This window comes from Pleurodeles waltl, chromosome 3_1 (genome assembly GCF_031143425.1).
Source record: "Pleurodeles waltl isolate 20211129_DDA chromosome 3_1, aPleWal1.hap1.20221129, whole genome shotgun sequence".
In the NCBI taxonomy this organism is placed as follows: Eukaryota; Metazoa; Chordata; class Amphibia; order Caudata; family Salamandridae; genus Pleurodeles; species Pleurodeles waltl.
This window is the reverse complement of record NC_090440.1, coordinates 763,512,968-763,534,640: the sequence shown is the minus strand read 5'-3', so window position 1 is coordinate 763,534,640 and position 21,673 is coordinate 763,512,968. Positions and strand designations below refer to the sequence as shown.

The following is a 21,673-nucleotide window of genomic DNA, read 5'->3' as shown; positions in this document are numbered from 1 at the left end:
GAAGAAAAGGAAAAGGAGAAAATGTTCCAAGAAATTTGCTGCTTTCATTTCTTCTGACAAGTGTCTCAAGCTTAACATTTACGTAACAGAGCCGCTCACCCAAGCCAGGCATTTTCTCTCCATTTATCTGGTTGCAAACCCATGGCTTGAAGTCACAGGACAGGGTCGAACATTCTATAGGGCAATCAGGCAGTGCTGGATGGGCCTGTCTGACGAGTAAGTTTGTGGGCTGGTTTTTCGGCTGTTGTGAGTCGGTTTTATAGTCTAGTGGTCTTCTTTTCCTGATTTCAATGATATTAAACCAAACATTTCCTGCAGAACACTCAAATCCATGCAGTGTTATGAATATTGATTGCAAGGTACTTACGCATTAAAGTTCAAAACCGCCCCAAATCGTAAACCTCGGCCTTTTTTTTTTTTTTTAGATTTGTCGATTACTAATAGGGGCCACTTTTATTTTAGTTCATGGGCTTATTGTCAGTTTCATGATGCAAATGATAGGGCCCTGTGAAACTTCAGATCTCTGCACAAATGAATAATGCAATATAAACGAGGTTTATGGTGCTTCTGTTTCGATAGGATGGGAGGTTTGCTGTCAAACTGAATATCAGTCATATTATATAACAGTTTTCATTAACGTAGCTATCGCCATTCTACATTTTCCAAGCTGGTTTAGCTCAGCAACATGGCGCAGACCGCACGGACACATTAGAAAAACAGCAGTTCTAGTTTTAAGAAAATAACTTTTATGCGAATAGCGTAAGAAAAATGGCAAAGGTCAGAGTGCGCTGAGCAGCTCGCAAGGGAGAGGCTAGACCAGCGAGTTTAGCAAGTGGAGCCTCTGGATCGTCACGGGCCAAGGGTGCGGCTTTGGAGACATCAAGAGCGGAGGAAGGGCTTGGCTCAAAAGAGCATTCGGTAGAGAGCATTGGGAGAGGAGAGGAATTAGAATAGCGTCCACTTTGCCTTGATAGATATTAAATCTAGTAATGTACAAGTACCCCAGGGGCACTACACCATGTTGGTACCCCAGGGGTGCCGTCGAGACCGTACTTTAGTCCTCCGCCGCAGCGCAGCCGCATCTGCCAGCAGCCTGCTCCGCCCCCGGCACCTCCCACCGCCCGCAGCACTACTTTCAGTTCTGGCTGCTCTGCGACACAGCGCGCTCTGTGCACTCTGCCCGCCGCCCTCTCGCCGGTCCCTGTAGCTGCTTGGGCGCGCCTCCTTCCTCACGCACCCAGCAACTGCCCTCAACGCCGTCTTCTAGCCGCCGCCCTGTGCACCCGCGTCCAAACGGTAAGGAAAATTACATTTTCCTCTTAATCACGTATCCATCCCGTGTATTTGCCGGCCTAACGGTCACGCTAGCTGTGTAGTAGGTAACGGGGTGCCTTCGGTGATCTTGGGTGGGTCTGTACCATCTCAGCTGGCAGGTGCCGCCCCTTGTGGCCTACAGCGATGTCCTGTTGTTTCTCCACACCTGGGGTCTCTAATAATTACTTATGGCTGTCAGACCGCTTTCTACAATTAAAATCTCTGTTGGGCTGGTGGCGCGGAAGCAGCAGGAGCCAACCATCCCTCCCCACTGCCGTTTCACTCGTGGATGCTTAAAATTTTCCAGTTCATCGAATGGTGCCTATTTTATCGATCACAGAAGGATGAAATGCTGATACTGTGCTGTCAAGACGAAAGTCAGTGACACCTAGGTTGTACTTAATCAGCCGCGGATTTGTATTAGGCACCCAGCACAATAACCTGTTTTAAGGGTTGTTGGTTTGTGGACTTCTGAGAAGACCACAGGATGTTTCTTTCATTGCGGCGAGATGAGCAATAGATTGCGACGGGCAAGGGGGCGGGTGATAGATTAACTCTTTCCGTACAGAGAAACGGAAGGGACCTGCGCAAAAATGTCAGATCGGAAAAAAACAGCCTCAGTTTTGAATTGCTGTCATTTTCCTTTGTGTCGGACAAGATTCCATATAAAGGGACTACTCAGATCTTATTGGTGATATAGTCCTTAGGTACGCCCAAAGGACGAAAGCATTATTTTTCTGTTTAAAGTGGATTATACACCTGCAATATCAGTGGTGAAACTAAGAATCGGCCCAAACGTGAGGCAGTAGACGTCGTGTACGTTTACTTACCTCGAAACCTTTTAACAATTTGTCTTTGGTTAGTATTACTGAGTCAGCGAGTATTTGTATTTAGGATCTGCAGGGAACAGTTACTTCTAGTGTAAGACACGGCCTCTTTCACATTGGTGTTTTTTTTCCTTGGACATTGTAAGAACCTTTATTTCGTGGGTAGGCGAGCTATTGAACAGTGATCCCACCCCAGTTACCTCTAAACAACCCTAACTTTTATTATATATGTACCTATCATACGTGCCCGCGTGTTCTACAAATTCTTCACAACAGCAGGCTGATTCTGCACAACACGCTGACACTTGTGTATGTTTACAGAACAGGGTTGCGCGAACCAAAAGTAATGGCTTACCATTGAAATTTTCGAATGGATTGCATACTGACATATATTTGCCCTCTTGCAAACCTCTGTATCTTACACTTAGTGAAGATACTTATGTTATCGATAAGCCCCAGCATTACGTTAATAGTAACGTTCGTCAGAACATTTTTCATACTACCATTATAGCACTGCTCGTTATTAATTTCTTTGTGAATACTTTGTGTTGGTGTACAAGCAGGCGTAGAGTCTTATTTAGAGGAATTACAGTTGACCCCTCCCCTTAAACTGCCAGTCACGTCATATTTAAAGTAAAAGTTCCTACCAAATGGTAGGAAAAGGCATACTTGTAATTAGCACAAGGCATGTTGGAATTCACCCCATGTATTCCCTGGCCTCAGCTAGCTGTGCAGTAGACAAGGGGATCTTCGGTGTTCGCCGCTGAATCTATAACTTCGTGGCTTTAATATGCCTTCCATGTGGGCCTACAGTTATGCCACTATGCTTCTCCTCACTTGGGGTCTCTAATAATTATTGTGGGTGCCATGCAGCTTTCTGCATCTAAAATATCGGTTAGGAGTGAAAGGTGATTGATGCAGGAGGAGTGATATTGTATGGAAGTGATACGAAAAAGCTTTGTTGGTAATAACGGAAAGATCGCTCTATTTTTTATGAAAAAATATTTGACTTGTTTATTTCTCTTTCATTCTCTTGTTCAGAAGTTAGTGAAAACGATAACTTATCTTTTTTGACCGTTGACTATTAGTTGTATACAATAGATCTGTCTACTAAGTGTTTTTTTTTTTTTTTCTTCCCATCACCTTTTGGACAAGTGGCAGTACTTTCTTCTGAATATGTGTTTGTTTTGGCTTAGCATAGGTTAAACAGTTTCTTCAGTCTAATTTGCATGTAACTGAAACCCGGTCAGTGTCAATTACACATTGTGACCTGTCAAATTAATATTTTATCTGTGCGATCTTGAAAGAGGATAAAAGGCAGTAACGGTGCAAATGGAGGATTGTACTTTTTAGAGATAAGAAATCTTTTATTTTGATGCTATTTCGAAAGTGACTCCAATTGACTGTACCTTGATTGCCTCTCTGCCCTCTCTTAACTGGCTAGCATCTCTGCTTCCACTGCTTGCTTTTAAGCATTTTGTTCTTGTGTTAAGCGTTTTATGAGGATGCTTGTGTTTTGAGCTATCCCTCTTATGTACTTCTCACCCTTTGCATTCCGAGATGCTATTCCCCTTGTGCTTCTCATCGACTCTTATTGTTGTGCCTTTATGCGCTTCTCCCCATTGCTTCTACCCACTGTTCTCCTTCTCTCTCTATTGTTGCCCCCTACGCCTTCCATGTTACTTTCCCCAACATTGTGTTGCTGCTTCGTCCCACTAACCCATCTCGTCCTCCCAATGCTGCTTCCGTGTCTCCCTTACTACCCACTGTGCTGCTCTCCCTGCTTCTGTCTAATGTTGCTTCTGCCTCCCCCGTTGCCTACGCTTCTCCCATCTGCTTAAAAAAAAAAATCCTCTGCCCATTTCATTTACCTTTTGTCACGAATCCAACTCGGTTCGGTAACTAATAACAAAAAAAAGCAGCCAAGTCGTTTTATAGGCAGACGCATGCATGGTGCGTGTCCCGACAAAATAATTGGGGGGGGGGGGGGGGGGGGGGGAGGATTGTGTTTTTTTTTTTTTTAGCCATGCTGTGCAGTGTGGCCATTCACCATTTTGTAAAGCCAATAGCTAGCAAGGCGAGACCTATTGGCTTTGACAGTGCTTGTTGTAGTGGTCAGTAGCCTAGAGTTGGGATAGTCATAGGGCGCAATTTATTTGGATAGGTGGAGTTCGCTAGGCTTTTTATAGCACTTACTCCCGGTAGTGACAGAGGCACAGTACTTGCCGGCACAGGCCCACTCAAAAGCAACAGGCAAAAACCTTGATTAAGCTATCTTGGTATGTAAGATTTACAGTAAATGGTTCTAAGTGCACGTTTTGAAGCTCTGTTAATGTCATAATTTTTGACTTGGGTGACCCTTGTGACATTTTGGTCAGCTTAAACTACTCTGCACTGCTTAATGTGTGAACATTATCTCAGGATAGCTTCCTTGATTCCAGGACAATGGTCGAATCTTGCTGTTGGAGAGCTATCAAGCGCAATATATTCTGTGTAACCTTTTCTAAGTTGACAGCCCTGTCGACAAGAAAATAACAAAAGGCTTTTTTTCTGCACTGTTTGATGCTCGATAAACATTGTCTGTTTCATGTAACTGCTTTAACTAGATGTGTTCATTTTTTTCCTACTGAGACCTGCTGGATGTAGTAGGGTAGTCACGTGGGGTGGCAGAAGGAGTTAAAACATATAGATATATGCATATCACCGGCCTAGTCAGAAGAATAGTGGAGCACTATGTGCGCTTACGGGCTAATGGAGGTTATTAATGGAAGACCCAGCTTTCGACATGGTAATGTGCACAAGTCAGCAAATGGGCGAGATAACAGTTGGAGCAGAAGGCAACACTGTTGACTTGACAATGGGCCGTGCCTGTTTTAAAGGCAGCGATAGACCCTATCGCTGTACTTTTACGCCTCATGACCAAAGTTGGTATTGGAAGATCCTATCAAATTAGCAACATCAGGAGAAACTACACAAACTTGTAAGGGCTCAGATGTTCCCTACTGCTTTCTGGATGAACTCCAGTTCTGAGCAGAGAGTTGAGTTCTTATCATGCGCCGGAAGGCAGATGAGTCTGACAAACCCCAGGCTGGTCATGGGTCAGACCGGCTCTCATCGTATGTGAAAAGTGTTTGCCCTGCCCTACCCTGACAGATAAAAACTGAATGGCCACGCCTGTTAACCTTCCTGTCCTCAATCTTACAAGAATGTCCAAAACTTTTTTAGATCGGAAATGCTGCTCTTTCTAGTTTAAATGAGGGGGTATCTTCCTGCCAACTCAAAATGTTCTCACAGTTATATTACTAACGGGCAATAACATTTAGGGTAAAAAAGAAAGTGTGACAAAGAGAAGCGCACCTTGCTTTTATTGATTGGGTTAGGACACCAGTATGGCATAGATTTGGTAGAGAGCTAAATTTCATGACTATTAGCCTAGCTTTTCTGTGATCTGGAGGGCCTTCCCGAATGTCTGCATTTCATATGAGGCATCAGGGAGGGAACACAGTATTCCAGGGGGCTCCAGGCACTTGCTGGATCCTCCAGAACCAGACGCCATATTATAGACTAGCCCTTAAATACAGGTTATTTCTAGCGAGACCCTGCCCGTGACGCAACAAGTACTGTGATATCACAACCTCTTTTCTCCTAGTTCTCTTTCTACAACTGCACCTCACCATACCTCTTACTATCTCGGGCCTCTTGTTATTTTTACCGACGTTGAGGTCATCTGTAAAGTGAGTGCCAGGGCTTGAGAACATCTATAACTCTCTCTAGTTCTGCTGCCCACGTGGTAACTGTGATATAGGAGTTAGTGGACTTTGAAATAACTTCACCCTACAAAAGTCAACTATTGCATATTTTATTTTTCATCAATTTCCCACCTCTCCAGAAACGAATGAAAAGTGTTTTAATTTTGAATGGAAAAAAAAAAAAGAATGGGCTGCTATTTATTCTTTTCACATCCCCATCATACTTTCACTATGCATTTTGCTTTCCAACCCATAAATAAATAAATAAATAAATTACACACAAAAAAAATATATATATATATATATATACACACAGGCATTTGAGGTGAGCAAATCTAGTGTCGCTGGTGTTGCAGGGTGCTCCTTACTGGAGCTGCTCTCCACCCCTAAACTTGGGAACTACCCAGAGTTCTCTTTTCTTTTTTTGCATAATTTATGCGTCACTATCTCTTGCACTAGAAGTCTGTCTTTACTTCTATTGAGTATTTCCAGTTATATTCGGCATATTTTCTACTTGAGTTTTCTGCTTTGTTTGGTTCATTTTGAAAGGCGAATGCCACCATCCGTCATAAAAGTAAATGACTAAAACTACTTGGCATCTAGATGACGAGTTGGCTAAAATTAGAAGAGCTGCTTTAGTTATGATGTATGGTAGTACCATACATAGCTAGTTAAAAATGTTGAGACCTGCTGCCTTTGAGGACTAGTACCATACAGTAAGGCATTCTGTATGTTTAAATCTGTAGTATTCTTTTACACTCCCAACTATGTTGACTTCAGGTTCTTAAGATTATTGTAAAATGAAGATAGTGAGAACGGGAGAGGGAAACTTGAAAGCTGTTGTTGATGATATGGTAGTTATGGAAAGAACTCACATTTTTGTGGTCCAGTCCGGGGATCTCAAAAGCATCCCTCTTCCAAATTTGTTTATTTTTTATTTTTTTTACTCCTCATTTTTGAAATATTTTATGCTTTGAGACAGGTATCACAGTGTAAATTATTTGAAATATGTACATTGTAGTTTCCAAAAGAAAAATTATAATTACCTTTTCAAAGATATTAGTTGTACATTTGCAAGGTGAACATATCTGCATCAATTATACAACGTCTCTGTATCAAACTCTCACATAAAAATAAAAAATACTATTTTTTTAATACTGTTAGGTTCACAGCCTCTCCTGTTTTCCATCATTTGTAAAACTAACACTTAGCACTTTATGTGGCGATGATGCTTCTTACTGTTATTTTTGCACTAACAACCATTCGGATCAAATACCTTGCAATGTCGTGAATGATTGTAACTCTTCACTCTATATGTTAATGAATGTTGGAACTGATTTTAGTGTGGAGTTAGTTAGCTTTATTTCGGTAAAAGAAAATATCATAAAAGCACATAGACAAAACACATAAATACATCAAAAGATAAAAAGATGTTATAAAACCTCTAGCTAATAGTGGTGTGCATGAGTGTAACGAATTTGCCACATACAAAATCTAGTGTAAGAACAAAATGCAAAATTATAGTACATTTAAAAGTTAAAACCAATATTAAGATCATGACTACAAGGATACAGCACATCTCATGTTCTCAATTGAAAACTAATTCTCGTAGGTTATCGCTAAAATATTAGCTTTCAATTTGCAGTTGCTAACTCATGACAGTTAAAGTACTATATATATATTCTGATTTACACTCCAGAGATTTACGTCTAATGTGCCAAATTGCCTCCAAAAAGTTTGCCAATGAACATGCCACATTCCTGTGCGGGTTTGATTTGCAAATCCTGAGGACTAGTATTCTACTTCTAAAACCTATGGCTCTGCAGAGTGGTATAAGCCAACGTGCCCTCCGCTTAGGATAAGCGGGGCAGTGAAATAAAACATGGGCTATGTGTTCAGCAACTCCGCATCCCATGGGGCGTAAATTGTTGTCGCTGGCAGATTTAGTCCATTTACAAGTAAAAGTGCGAAGTGGTAACGTTCCTAGCCTAAATCTAATGTAAAGTGCACGTGCTAAGAGAGATACAATCAAATCCATAAAATGCTCAAATTCATAGTGGCATTTCAGTGATAAAAAAACTATCCGTGAGACTAAGCGAGGGCACCTCTGCTAATTTTTCCATTTGTACACTCAACCAGTATGCATCTTTCACGACCTGCGCAGTGTTTTTTTGGAAGATGGGAAGGATCTGTCCAATAGACTCCCAGCCCAATGTCAAAGAAGATTCTTTTAATGTAATTACACCACCTGACGTTCTTTAAGGTTTGCATGCTCATCAGGGCTCTAAGCCCAGCTCTGTATGGGCCGAAAGTGTCCAGGGACCAGATCCTGATCCAGTGCATCAATGGCCTTAAGGCAGCAATGTGCGAGATAGGGCGAAGATTCAAATCCAACCTAATAGGCAGGGTCTGGGAACTTGCCGGTATTTTTAATAGCACTTTAATGAAGAGGTTTTCAGCTTTCTCCAGATCGTTCAAATTACAATGACCCCATAACTCCACACCATATAATACTCTTCCCCCCCCCCGCTTGAGCTTTGTATATCTCCATTGCAGGAGTAATTGCAAACCCCGGGGATTTGGCAGCCTATCTCAAAACACACCCAGAGTTTTGGTTTAAGCTCATAACTGACTTCAATAAGTGGGCCTGCCATATATGGGAATCCTCCAATCTTATTCCCAGGTAATCGAAGTCGGTTACTCTTTCTAGAACTTCTCCCTCTTCTTCCTTACTTTTTGTTTTGTGTCACCAAACACCATGTACCTGGTTTTGGAGGTGTTAATTTCCAAGCCATGATCTTTGCAAAAACCTGTGAACTTCTCAAGCAGGTTGGTGAGACCAGAGGCAGTTTGAGATAGTAACAAAGCATCATCTGCAAACAGCAGGCAAGCAATCCTCACCCCCTCTATTTTAGGTGCATCACTGACACAATCCATTAAATGGGGAATACAGACATTAATAAACAGTAGAAAGAGTGTAGGGGCCAACACACATCCCTGCCTCACCCCTCTACATATTGGAATCTCCCTCATTAGTTCCCCTTTTGTCCCCCATCGAATTCTAGCATAGCTCTCAAAATACAGCTCTTTGATAAGATTTAGCAGAGGGCCCCGGTACTCCAACTTTATTCATGACTTCCCAGAGTTTTCTGCGTGGAACCAAATCAGAGGTGGACCTAAGGTCTACAAATGCGACAGTTTTCTAGCATCCAGGTCCACCATCTTCCATTTGATCGTAAGGAAGCGAAAGACCTCGTCAACCGTGCTTATCTTTTGCCTAAAGCCTGCCTGAAAATGGCTAAGTACTTGGTTATCTTCAATCCATTCCTTAACCCTGCTCAGTACCTGGTAACAAATTTTTGTTTTGTAAATTATCCAGGAGGCTAATTGGTCTGTAATTTCCTGGGCCACCCCTCTCTCCTTTTTTTTTGTAAATAGGTACAATGATTGCTCCCTTCCACGTCCGGGTGTGAATGCCACTTGCCAGAATGACGTTTGACACCCTGTTGACATAGGAACCCCAATAGACAAAGATCTGATTTAAACATGTCTGCGGGTATACCATCCAACCCAGGGGCTTTTTCAAATTTTTGGGCCCTGATGGAAATCTCGGTTTCTTTAAGAGAGAATGGAGTAAGACTAGGTATAAAAGGCAGCTCATCTGTGGGTTCATTCTCAGTAACAAAGGGGGAGGCAGGCTCGCAGCTATACAACTCAGTGAAATGGATAGTCCAATCTTCAGCAGAGATGTGGCAGTCAGGTCTGGAATTTCCGTAATGTCCATTTCTGGCGACCAGGGACCAAAAGCGGTGAGAATATTTGTGCCTGGCTGCCAGCAATAAATCCTGCCAAGATGTCTCTTCCCATTGGTTTTTACTAGTCTTAAGTGCAGATGCGTGTTCACGCCTCGCATGGATTATCTCAGCTCTATCTTTTAGTTTTATTGCTCTTAAGAGGTTACTCTTGGCATCTCTGCATGTCTTGCCAAACCACCTGTGGTGCCGTCTTACTCCCGGGCATTTCTTCACTCCAATAGTTCTAATAAATAACTCTCTCAGGGCAGAAAAAAAGACCCTCATTCGGGGTACATGAGGAGGAACCATTGGATAATCAATAGGTTAGAACGAAGTTACAAAGTTTTTCCCATAGTTTGTGTGAATTTCTAAGAGTCCCATTTCAGGGCACGCTTATTAGGAGATACCTCTAAAGGAAGAGGCTTTGTGGTGTGATTGCACACCTTCTTTTTAATTTTTTTAATTTTATTTTATGAAAAGCTGCCTTTCGTATGTTACCAAAAGGGGAGCATGATCGCTATTATATTGGTCACCCACCTTAATATCGTTAATAATGTGCCATAATCTCACGTCAATGAGTACAAGATCAAGAATACTACTGTAAGACCCTCTGAAATACGTGGGTTTTGCAGGGGTATCCGATGGGAAACGATTATTCCATGTGCGAAGGCCATTTGTTAATATGAGGTCTATAACTTAAAGGGCCCTGGCATTAGATTTTGACTGCTTTCTCTGAGATGAATACGGAGGAATGTTCCATATCGCGTCTTCTATCTGAGTGATCTCAGAAAAAGCAGAGTTAGGTTCCAGGGACACATTGAAATTGCCAGCTATGATAATAAGATGTGACGAGCGATGGTTCAGCACAAGAGCATTCAAAATCTGAATAGTTTTAGACATTTGGTTTAACTGGTCTGGTCTATTATAGACATTAACACAAAGCAGCGGTAAGCCTTGCTTTGTCTGAATAGACACAGCCAATATATCAGGTGACTCCACTTGGACTTCCTTAGCTTTGCCCACCTCAGAAATTCTCATCCAGGTAATAAGGCCCCCAGCTGCTCTACCAGCAGGGGACTGCCTGGCTTCCTTACAGAAGGAACTATACCCCTGTCTATAAACATTTACAGTGGCCCAAGTTTCCTGGAACAAACAAATATTAAATTTGTCTATATACGTCTCCCAGTAGACATCATCTAGTTTGTTTTGAATTCCCGCCACATTCCATGTTATACATTCTGATGTTAGTCTCATGGTCCCTGGGGCCCTTTTGAAAGAACTCGAGAGAACTTGTTCCAACGTGACTCTCTATATATTGTAGTTTTGGCGTATTGGCTTTAAACGGTGGAGCCAAACTCTTCGGGAAGGGGGATCTAAATCCAAGGCTCTAGCTGCATTTGTATTGGTCTTGGAAGGGGATGAGTTACTGTCCTGGGAGCCTATCCGAGGTGGCAGTCAATCTATGTCCGTAACAGCGTCTGTTAGATCTGTCACACATGGATTTGACCTCTCTTCCGTGTAATTATTTTTCTTGTTTTGAGACTCTTCTGGTGAGCCACCTCCCGTGCAATCATGTTTCTGGTTTTGGGGCATTTCTGGTGAGCCACCTACCACCTTGGAAGTCCTGGTACTTACGAGAGAAGGCATTGACTTCAATAAAGGACTATTCTCAGGTCGAGTACTTTTGAGACAAATATTTGACCCGTTTTGCATGGGGTGGCGAGCATCAATAGAGAGCTAGCTCTAGTTTGGTAAAGGGATTGCTAACGTTAGCTTTATATAATCCCATTGGCCTGCCTTTTCAGTGAAGCGTTTGGCCAATATTATGTCTGAATAGATGATAGAGCCACATTGTCTGGTATGTCTTATCTAATGGACAGCCTTGTTTATCAATGATGAGTTATCTTCTTGTGACTTTGGAAGTAAGGGAGGTACCTTACACATATAAAGTGAGTGATTCTCACTGAGATGATTGCTAGATGTTTGAATGACCGGAGAGTCCCATGCCATATTTGCACACAATGGTGACCCAGGTAAAGCTGTAACATAATCCTTAGGACACAATGGACCATAAGACTTGACCGGAGGGTCTCTTATATCATAAGCTGGTCAAGCTGAGGCACTAGAGCCAGTTGCATTCACCCTGATTCCTTGTTGCAAGGAGGTGGAGATGTTAGTGGTGGGAGGCTCTTCCTTTTGCGCAGATGCAGTGGCCCCTGTTGGGCTAGTGGAGCGCAGAGTGTTTATTACTTCTGTCAGTACTAGCTTCTTGTAGACCCATTATGAGAGAGACCACATCCACCTGAGGGGGAAGTATAGGGGGTAGGTGGTTTAGGGATCGAGAACTTAAAAAGGGGCTTCCTTGATCGCAAGTTTGGTCCTGTAGGTCCAGTGGTGAGAAGCGATTAGAGCATGGAATGTTATGTACAATCACACTGCCTGGTGTGGAATCTTCTGAGTTTGGATGTGCCATGCTATTTCCCAGCGTTTTTGCATTTGCACCTTCAGCCTGAGATGTAAGTACCGGCAAGGGGTCTCCATTTGGAGGGACATTTCCTCTGCAAGGGAGTCTAGCAGTCAGAAAGGGAGCAAGGTTACCAGATTTCAAACCCTTCCGAGGGATCTTCTTTTTATTCAGTATGGATTCAACCTCTTCAATCAGGGTATCTATTTCATTAGATACACAGTTTGAGACGGTGTATGGAGTCTGGTGGAGCTTTGGAACTTTAGTTTGCACTATGCCCACTACAGGACTTCCTTTAGCCTTGCGATTCCCCATTTCAAGCGCAGTATGGCCAACGCACGAATTCAAAATGCCAAGCAGAGACCTTCCAGCGTTCCTACCTCAAATCCAAGGGGTATGGCCCATCCCTGCCACAAACGGTTTCAGATGGGCCTGCCTTTGGCCCGAGCGTAGCCCGCATCATCCTGTGGTGCGGGGCAGTGCAACGCACTATAAAGCGCTTGCGTTTCAGGCTCCGCCTCCTCCTTGCTGCACAGTACTCCTGGGACAGGTAGCCCCTTTTTGGTGCCAGGTAGATAGTGCTGCGGTGTGTGGCAATGCAACGCGCTATAGAGCGCTCGTGTTTGAGGCTCCGCCTCCTCCTTGCTGCACAGTATTCCTGGGACAGGGAGTCCCTCGCTGGTGCTGGGTAGATGGTGTGGGGCAATGAGACGCGCTATAGAGCGCTTGTGTTTCAGGCCTCCCTCCCCCCCCCTTGCTGCACAGTAATCCTGGGACAGGGAGTCCCTTGCTGGTGCCGGTTAGATGGTGTGTACTATTTTGAAAATAGTTTGTTGTGTTGAGTTACTTAGAACATTGTGTATTGTTTGGGAAATGCAGTGAACGTTAAATAAAACATGGGTCACAATATAATATTGCTTGAAGCTATGTATGGTAATACATATTCCTTTCCATTTCCAATTTGCCTTGTACCATTGTTTAATCACATTTGTAATGTTTGTACTTTAGACTTTTGAATAACCGCATGCACATACTCTGTCAGCAGTGATTAGTTGTTGGATTAAAAAGTGAATGGGGCGATTTACAAGTTGCTTTCAAAGGTTTCTTTATTTACTACAAGTCTCCAAGGAAGCCAAGCATTGGCAAATGCAATAGATCTCTCCTTTTGGACCTATTAACTTTGCTAATGCTATTTTGAATCGACAAATGATTTATGTGCATGCACGTTTTTGCATAGTAACCCAGGGTGGTGATGTGTGCATATACAACATGATACAGCCGCCCTGTTTTATTTAGTGTTACAAAATTCAAGCACCACTTAATGCAGAGAATTAAAGAAAAAAATCTAAAGATGTGCGGAAGTGTGTTTTAAAAGCTGAGTGGCAGGAAATGGCAGCTGTCAGCCCCCCTAAAATAAATAAATAAATGTAGAGGATTCTGACAGGAGTGGGGATTGAAACAGAGAAGTTGGTGGGAGAACATACGAGAGAAGTCAACATGCAGGAGCAATGGAGTAGTTTGAGGCAGGGGAGTAAATACAAATTTAATATAAAAAATCAAGAAGTACAGGTGGGGTAGTGGAGAAGGGAGCAACAAGTATTGGGGCCAGTGTTTGAGGGGGAAAGCAGTGCATGAGGGAGAGATTAGAAAAACTTTCATTCATGGATTGCTGAAAGAAAATTGTAGTTCCGCGATTATGAGGAATGTTCGAAGGATACAAATCCTCCAGTTGAAAGGATGGTAAGGAATCTATGCAATAGGGCAGAGAAACTCAGGAAGAGGAAGGGAAGCTACCTACTAAGAAATAGGCAAATGAGATGTGCAAGAAATCCATCCACAGGTAAGCTATAGGTAGGCCGTAAACCCACTGTAAACATTGTTTGCTATGATTCACAAGATGTCATCTGAAAATATATTTCTAAAAAATCAGTGAACAAGACCTAATAAACATTCGCAATTAACTGATTTGCAGACGTACACAACTTAAAGAAATAACGCCTGTCAGAACTACCATCTGGCAACCAGTGAAAAATCCTGTTTGGAAATTTTACTGTGTTTGGTGCTGTAGCGTTGCACGTTCCTGGTTTTATCATTTTCACAGTTCTTCCTTAAATCGTTTTCCTCCTTCGACTTCAATTGGCATGTATGAAGAAGGTCGGAGGCTCACACTAAGCTGCAACATTTTATCTGTCCTTCACCCTCTTATTCCCCACACACCTTTCAACCCCTATATTCTTGCTGGCACATTATTTGGAATAGAACAGATTTATTGACTTACGAAAAGACTACAGTAATACAGCGCTATGCTTACCTAATGAGCAACGATTTGAATGGGAAATGCATAACATACTAGTACGAGTTAATAGTGCCCATGCTGGAAACTACTCTTTTGAATCTCTGACAGATTTGATGTCCCAATGTAGCCCACCAGATTGATGGATTTAACAGGAGTTTGAACTCTCATTTAATTTCACTCTACCTTGGTTTGCCAATGACGCAGCTGGGGTGTGGAGTGGCAGCCCATACGTTCCTCTAAGATATGTCATCCTTGGCACTCCTCTCTTAGACTATACTGTTGCCTTGAATGAGAATATGACTTTACTGATTACCACTGCTGGGGCTAAAACCATCTCTATTTTGATTACATGGTCTGTGACTCTCTTTGAATATTCTTTTGAAGTCCACGAGTTTTTCCACAATAAATTAAACCATAATAACACCCGTTATTCCTAAGCAACTACAAACTGCTGCGAGTGCTATATAAAAGGCAAAGTATATTTAGAATAACGTATAGTGGTGACCGCTTACTAACAACTATTGTAGGATCCAAGCAGACTTGCTAATTTCTGGCCATTACCCAAACTTTTCAAAATGAACAAGCTACTGGAATTAGTTACTTTGCAAGTTAATTTAGATATGGAGTTTAGCCTTCTACTACATGCGTATCCAGTGTGTGTTTTTTTTTTTTTGGCCTAGAGCAGGATGGAGATGTGGCCCTTGTCATTATATTGGACAAGCTGTGCTAAGTGGAAATAAATACATGGTTATTGCTAACTTCTTTGCCCCCTTGCAACTAGGGGTTGTCAAAATACCTACTGTGTAGTGCTTTTCTTTACTGATCTGCTCTGTATTATCTGTCATTTATTTGTATGCCGATCTGTGGATTTAAAGTTGGGATTGGAAGATTGGCATTCTTGTTACTCCTGTGGTGAATACACAGCAATCAAAGCAACAGCAACACCAGACTAATTCGAACGAAGTGAAGGTAATCGCTCACGTTTTCGATAGGAATACAGTGTTTTCTGTTCAAGACACGAATTGAGAGAAATAGGTATTGGCATAATTGCAAATTAATTTGGGATGAGGGAAGAAGCACACTGTACAACAGCATAGATTCCTAAAGTTGCTTGTAGCTTCCGTGGCTAAGTGTAATGAACAACAGGAAACGTAATAGAGAATTTGAAGGAAAAGCTCAAATTTGCGTCTATATTGTATGAATTATTTATTCATATCAAACATATAGATGGGCACCTAGGGAAATAGTCTGCAGACCTGTTGCCTTTTTTTCTAGTCCCGCAAGAATCCTGATTGAGACACACACCCAAATTTGTGGCACACTGGAATTCCGATTTTTTTGCAATAATTACCATACACACTCTGGATTATCAATAATTGCTAAAATTGAGTTTAGGGATGTGGTAATTGCTGCACAATGTGAACAGCCAGACTTGTTTAGAATGAGACTGTGTGAATTGAGATTAATGTGTTGAATGTCATCTGAAACAACAATCTAAAGTATGTAAGGAACACTTCATCATCGAGCATTTTTTAAAATAAATGTTTCCTCTGTTACGCCTCAAAAATTTTGAAGCCTTATCATATTATCGAACACAACTCTTAATGGTTCTGATTACCTTTCTTTCTTCATCGTTTTATCTTTACAACGTGCCATCGCTGCTTTCCTCTAACTCTATTATCACTCGTTAAATTGATAATGGTGAAGTGATTTTTATACCTGCATTGTAAAACTCTCCTATGCGTTATCTTCTCTGATGTGTTAATTTGAGTGGAGTCTGCTACCGAAAAAAAAACCCCACATAGTAAATTAGAACTTAATACGATTAATTTCTTCAATTTCTCGCGTGTCCCAGCTTTTCACAATGTGGTTACCACGTTAATAGACGTCATCAAAAGCCCTGAAGCAGTGTTAAGCATCCTCTCACCTCGTGTCCTCTCTGAAGCTGGTGAAATGTCTCCTGCAGTTCTTGCTTCTTGAGTAAGCATCCATTAAGTTTTCCGTTTAAAAGCTTAATATGAAATCATTTCTTCGTGCCAGTATTTCCATGCAATGTCACATTAAACTTATAGCATTGACTTTGCAAATGCTTGGTATTATGCTATCTCAAAAGCTCTTGTGATGTAAAAACAACTCTGTGCTTGGTGCAAGCGGGCCTGAATTTCGGAGCAAAATGTTGAGTCCTCTTTCACAAATGTAATCTTTTCCACAATAAAAGAAGAATTTCTACCCATGTGTGAGAACGTATTTCAACCAGATCTTTAACTCCGACACTCCTTGGATTTAGTTTCACGCTGTCCCAAATTGCCGTCTTTCCAATGCTTTTTCAGCTTTGAGCCTGATACCCAATAATACACAGTATATCTCTTTTTGGTTTCCTACAGGACAAGTGGTTATACAGTTTCTAATGGCAACATCTGCTCCACAGCTGAAGAACATCTCGAAACCCGTACTGTCCTTCAGTGTCAGCAGCCAAAGATAGCCCAGCTTGCAGAACTGTACATCCCCTGTAGAGTAGACCATCAGGTTTCCATGTATGTGTGTTTTTTTTTTTTTTTTTTTTTTAACCTAGCGAATAGTGAAATGTAGTACTGTTCTTAGTGCACTTGCTGCCACAATCTTGCTGATTCATAGCGCTGTTTTACTACAACTCGATCCAGCAGTGCTATCATTGCACCATCCTCGGTAGGAAGAAAGGCCGAGAACACCCCATCTCGTTTTAAGCGTATGCTTTGCAGGTAGTATACAGATAACCACTGTATGCACAATAAATCGCCGAGATGTAGTTAATCATTTGTAGCAGCAGTGAGTAATTGTACTGCTGAGATTTGTCCTTAACTTCTTTTGTCCTATAGCAGTGTGCATATTTATGGTCACTTAAGTGACGCAGTGGTGATTTTGCTATGTTATGTTTACACAGATGGCGTTGCTACGGAAATGTTCAGGCCTTGCAGTCACTGTGGGATTTAATGAGTTGGTTTTGTCAGGCTGCACTGAAATACTCCCTTGCAGTAAGCCAGTGAAAAATGTGATCGGAAACATTAAGTTCATACTGTCGATTATGGTATTTTGCAAGAATGCAGTAGTATGGAAGGTTGCCTAGGTTAGTGCTGCGGGAGTGGGTGGACACTAAAGGTAAATGAGAACTTCTTTCATACTTTTATTTGTCTAGAGGTCGCTGATAATTCTACACTAATACCCACCCTGCTCTGTTTTTGTTGTTTACAGTTTAAGAGCTAAAATGTGCAATTCTCAAAGCTTGCTCTTCGTACTTACCCCCCTGCCCCCCGTTTAAAATTCAAGGGATGTGTGTTTAACTAGCTTCAGAAAAAATATTTATTTGATTCACTGGGTCCATGCCCTCTGTTTGACCAAATCAATATTTGGCATGTTGTGATTGCTAACCAGAATGGAATTTCATGTCATAAGTCACAAAACAGTCTATTTGGTTTATGAAATGTGAGTAATTAAATAGGCACACATCTAAAGTTAACCTGCTTAAAAAAAATACCTTATGGTCACAGTTACCTGGTATTAGATATTTTGTTTTAGGAATAACTTGATCCTTTTTCTTAATTCTGAGCATGTTTTTGGGTGAACGTGCATACAGGGTATAACAGTTGATATCCAGGGAGATGACTTTAGGTTTCCTTTTTTAAGAGGCTTCCGTGATGGTGTTGACGAAAAACGGGAAATAAGTGTTCATGATAGAAAGTCAAGTCAGTTATTTATTTCGGTCAAAGGACCATAAAAGCACATGAATAAAACATAAACAACTTTATACGCCATGGATACAAATATATTCACGGATCCACTCACAGATAATCAAACCTGTCACAGTTACTTAAGACTTCATAATAAAAGTTGGTAATACAATTCATTATAATGGCTTAGTTCATTCAACACCATTAATACAAAAAAATAAGTATAAAACAACTTACAAACATGCCGCTAGCCTAGTCCTCCACATCAATAGTAAAAAGCGAGATGCAGCAAATACTAAACTTGGTGTGGTATCATACCTTAAAATGCAAAGTGCATTTTTATATTCCCTAACACCAAGTAGTCGACAAACTGGAATAATCCATTTTCTTCTACATTTGACATAGGCAGAACATAAGAACAACACATGTTCAACCGTTGTGTGTGTGTTTTTTTTTTTTTTCTTTCTTTCTTTCTTTCTTTTCACAGCACCTCAAGTGGACAAATACACCTTTCATCATCATTAGTTAAAGCCCAGTTATTAGTAAAATATGCAATCGTCAAGGATCCATGCCTAATTTGCACATATAGATTCTGGGCCAACGAGGATCAGTATCATAAAAAAATTGTTCAAAATTGAATGTATCCTTGAATTGAAGGAAATTGTTGGCCAAAGCTACCCAGAGAAGCGCTAGACAGCTTCTTAGCTTGATTAGCCTCAAATATATTTTTTTATCAAGGCTTTACTAAATGACTGAACACTCTTAGGGTCTTCCCACAGTTCTCCACACCCTCTCTTTCTTTAGAGTCTCTTTAAAATACCCAAGCCAGGGTATACTCCTTGATTCAAACTGGCCTAAAACTTCTTGTAATCCTGATTGATAGGTAGATGACTGGGTTAGTCCGTAACCATCTCCAGTAAAACAAAGGCCTAAGCCCCACCACCTCAGAAAGAGGCCTCAGGCCCACATCTAGTCTAAGGGGTGTCCGAGGCGAGCTAACAGAGACCTAGAAGTTGACAAAAAAAACTATTCTCAGCCACTTGCAAACACAACACCTTTTTTATAGCCCATAAATCAGCCCTATATAGAGTGACACCCCCAAACGCTTGCATTTTGTATTGCTGGAGACAAATGACGAAAAGATGAACTTCTCTGTGCTCCAAGGAGCGCCCCACTGTATTGCACAAGCTTAAGATTCTGTTTATCTATGTGATGGCTCCAGTCCATCTCTTCAGTTAGGGTCATCCCCAAATTGAAAACCTTAACCCTTTCCAGGGGCGCACCTCAGTAAGCATAAGACTAGGGCGCGTAGAACCACCAGGATTAATCATCATAAATTTAGTTTTATCAGCATTTATCTCAAGGCCTCTTTGAGCACAAAATATCTCAAAGTGCCATAATTTCTGCAAACCTATTGGGGACATAGAAACCAAAAGTGTCATCAGCAAACATCAAGGCCGAAGCGTCGTTAACAAACAGTAAAAAGAGCTGGAACAAGAACATATCCTTGCCTACCCCACCCCCCGCTTCACAGGGAAGCGATCTGTCAATTCCCCTGCCAATCTACACCGAACCTGTGCAAAGTTGCCAATATGTAGCCTAATAAGAATAGCCAGAAGGTCAGCTGGAACACCCTTGTCATCCAAAACACGCCATAATTTAGGGTAGGGTGACTGTATCAAATGCTGACCGTAGGTTGACAAAAGCAATATGCAGGCTACCACAGCCCAAAGCCAGTTTTCCAACGAATTAATTGGAATCGGGAAACCTGGTTTAGGGTACTAACAGCTTCCCTAAACCCAAGCCTGCCCAGAAGTAATGTACTAAACAATTTTTGAAAACAGTCAATCGGACTAATTGTTCTATAGTTACTGAGATCGGCTACAGAGCCCTTTTTGTAAACGGGAATCAGTTCTGCATCAGCCCATGATGGGGAGATATTGATACTCATTCCAAAATGTTATTAAATTAACAGAAAATAAGGGCTCCAGACACCTATCTCACTCCTGTAGAGATCTAGAATTTTATCCAAACCAGGGGCTTTAATAGCACTATCTTAGCTAGAACTAGCTTAACTCTTCTAAAGTGGCTGGAGTAGACTTAATGCAGTTAAGATAACTAGTCTTATCCAGCTCCCTGATAGTGGCTACCTGCGACAAGGGATTATCAATATCTCTGTCCTTTGAGGAGTATAAGGAGAAAAAATGCTCATCCCTATCAACTACAGATATGTTTGACATTGTAGGGCTAGCTTCTACCCCAGGACCTGATGAGAGCAAATTCCAGAAACCATGATGATCCCTTTTCCTTACTGCTGTCCACATACTACCACTTCATTCAATCTTCCATTCCTTTTTTGCTCTACTAATAGTTTTTTTGTAGTGCACCCTCTGGGCTTTGATTCCTGCCTCATCCTGGTCTGGCAGAAAAAAGTGATCTAGCAAACTTACATTCTTTATAAACTATGACTTCGTTGGGCACCGACTGCAGGAATTCTTTTTGATTCTACAAGAAAGAAACACTTAAGATCCTCAAACAGCTTATTATGGTGTAAACAAATGGAGTTCTGTACCGCCTCACCACTAGGACTGCCCTGCAATCTAAGCAGGCCCCCCAAGCAGCTTGCCACTCTCATAGATGCCACTTAACTGCCCTTTCGTTGCCTTCATTGCGGCCCACTTTACTCTACGCAGATTACTGGTCACCCGTAACCTGGAATCCAGAGGATCCCCTGAGCGGGGCTCCAGGCCCAGATCTAGCGGGTTGATAACCAAGCTCATGGCGTTATGATCACTGTTGTAATGGGGGACAACGGTAAAGTCGCTCAAAATGTCAAAGCCCTGAAGTCCACCAATATATAATCAATCAGACTGGTGCCAAGCATACGTTTAAGATGATCCCCTCGTAATCAGACCTGAATCTGCCATTCACAGCTCAAAGTCCCACATTCATGGTAAAAACATTAATCTGTATAACTAAAGAAGACCATTTCTTGATTGGCACTGTTGCCCACCTTGGGATGCCCCATATACAATGTTATTCCTGATCATATACCGAGCTGTCAACCTCCAGGGGTTCAAACAGACAATTAAAATCACCTTCGGTCACCTTCAGACTATACCAGGAGGCAGCCATCATGTGAGAAGTGTGCAAGTCAAAGATAGGTGATTTCTGCAACAGACTGGCCAGTCTTAGATACACATTATATAAATACAGTTCTTAAACACACAAAATATCGGGAGAGATCAGAACCTCCCTGACCAATCCTCCCGACGGCCGACCTCAGCCACTTGCAACAGCACATCTACTAAAATGAAAAAAACTTGCTTGGTGCAGAGGTCTTGAGGCCCATGTTTTATGGAATAGGCAGATAAAATATTAGTCAATGAATCCAGCCCGTTCATGGACATTGAGTTTGGAGCTCAAACCAGCAACATTCCATGACACAGTTTTTGCCCAGAAATCTGATCTCCTCGGGGCGCGATCGCGCAGCAGGACCAGCCAGTCATCTTTTATGTGCCTCGG

At 41.8% G+C, this 21,673-nt stretch overlaps 1 protein-coding gene across 6 annotated transcripts in view; it reads left to right on the top strand.

The window, feature by feature from the left end:
- Positions 1 to 950: 950 nt before the first annotated feature.
- Positions 951 to 21,673, top strand: part of FAR1 (fatty acyl-CoA reductase 1) — a 416,046-nt gene continuing 395,323 nt past the window's right edge. Inside the window, exon 1 of one of the 6 annotated variants that reach the window (XM_069223563.1) lies at positions 951 to 1,296. The gene's annotated coding sequence lies outside the window, so the exon portion shown is untranslated. The remainder of the gene's footprint in view (positions 1,297 to 21,673) is intronic. The other 5 variants (XM_069223560.1, XM_069223562.1, XM_069223559.1 and 2 more) reach the window with 5 other exon arrangements.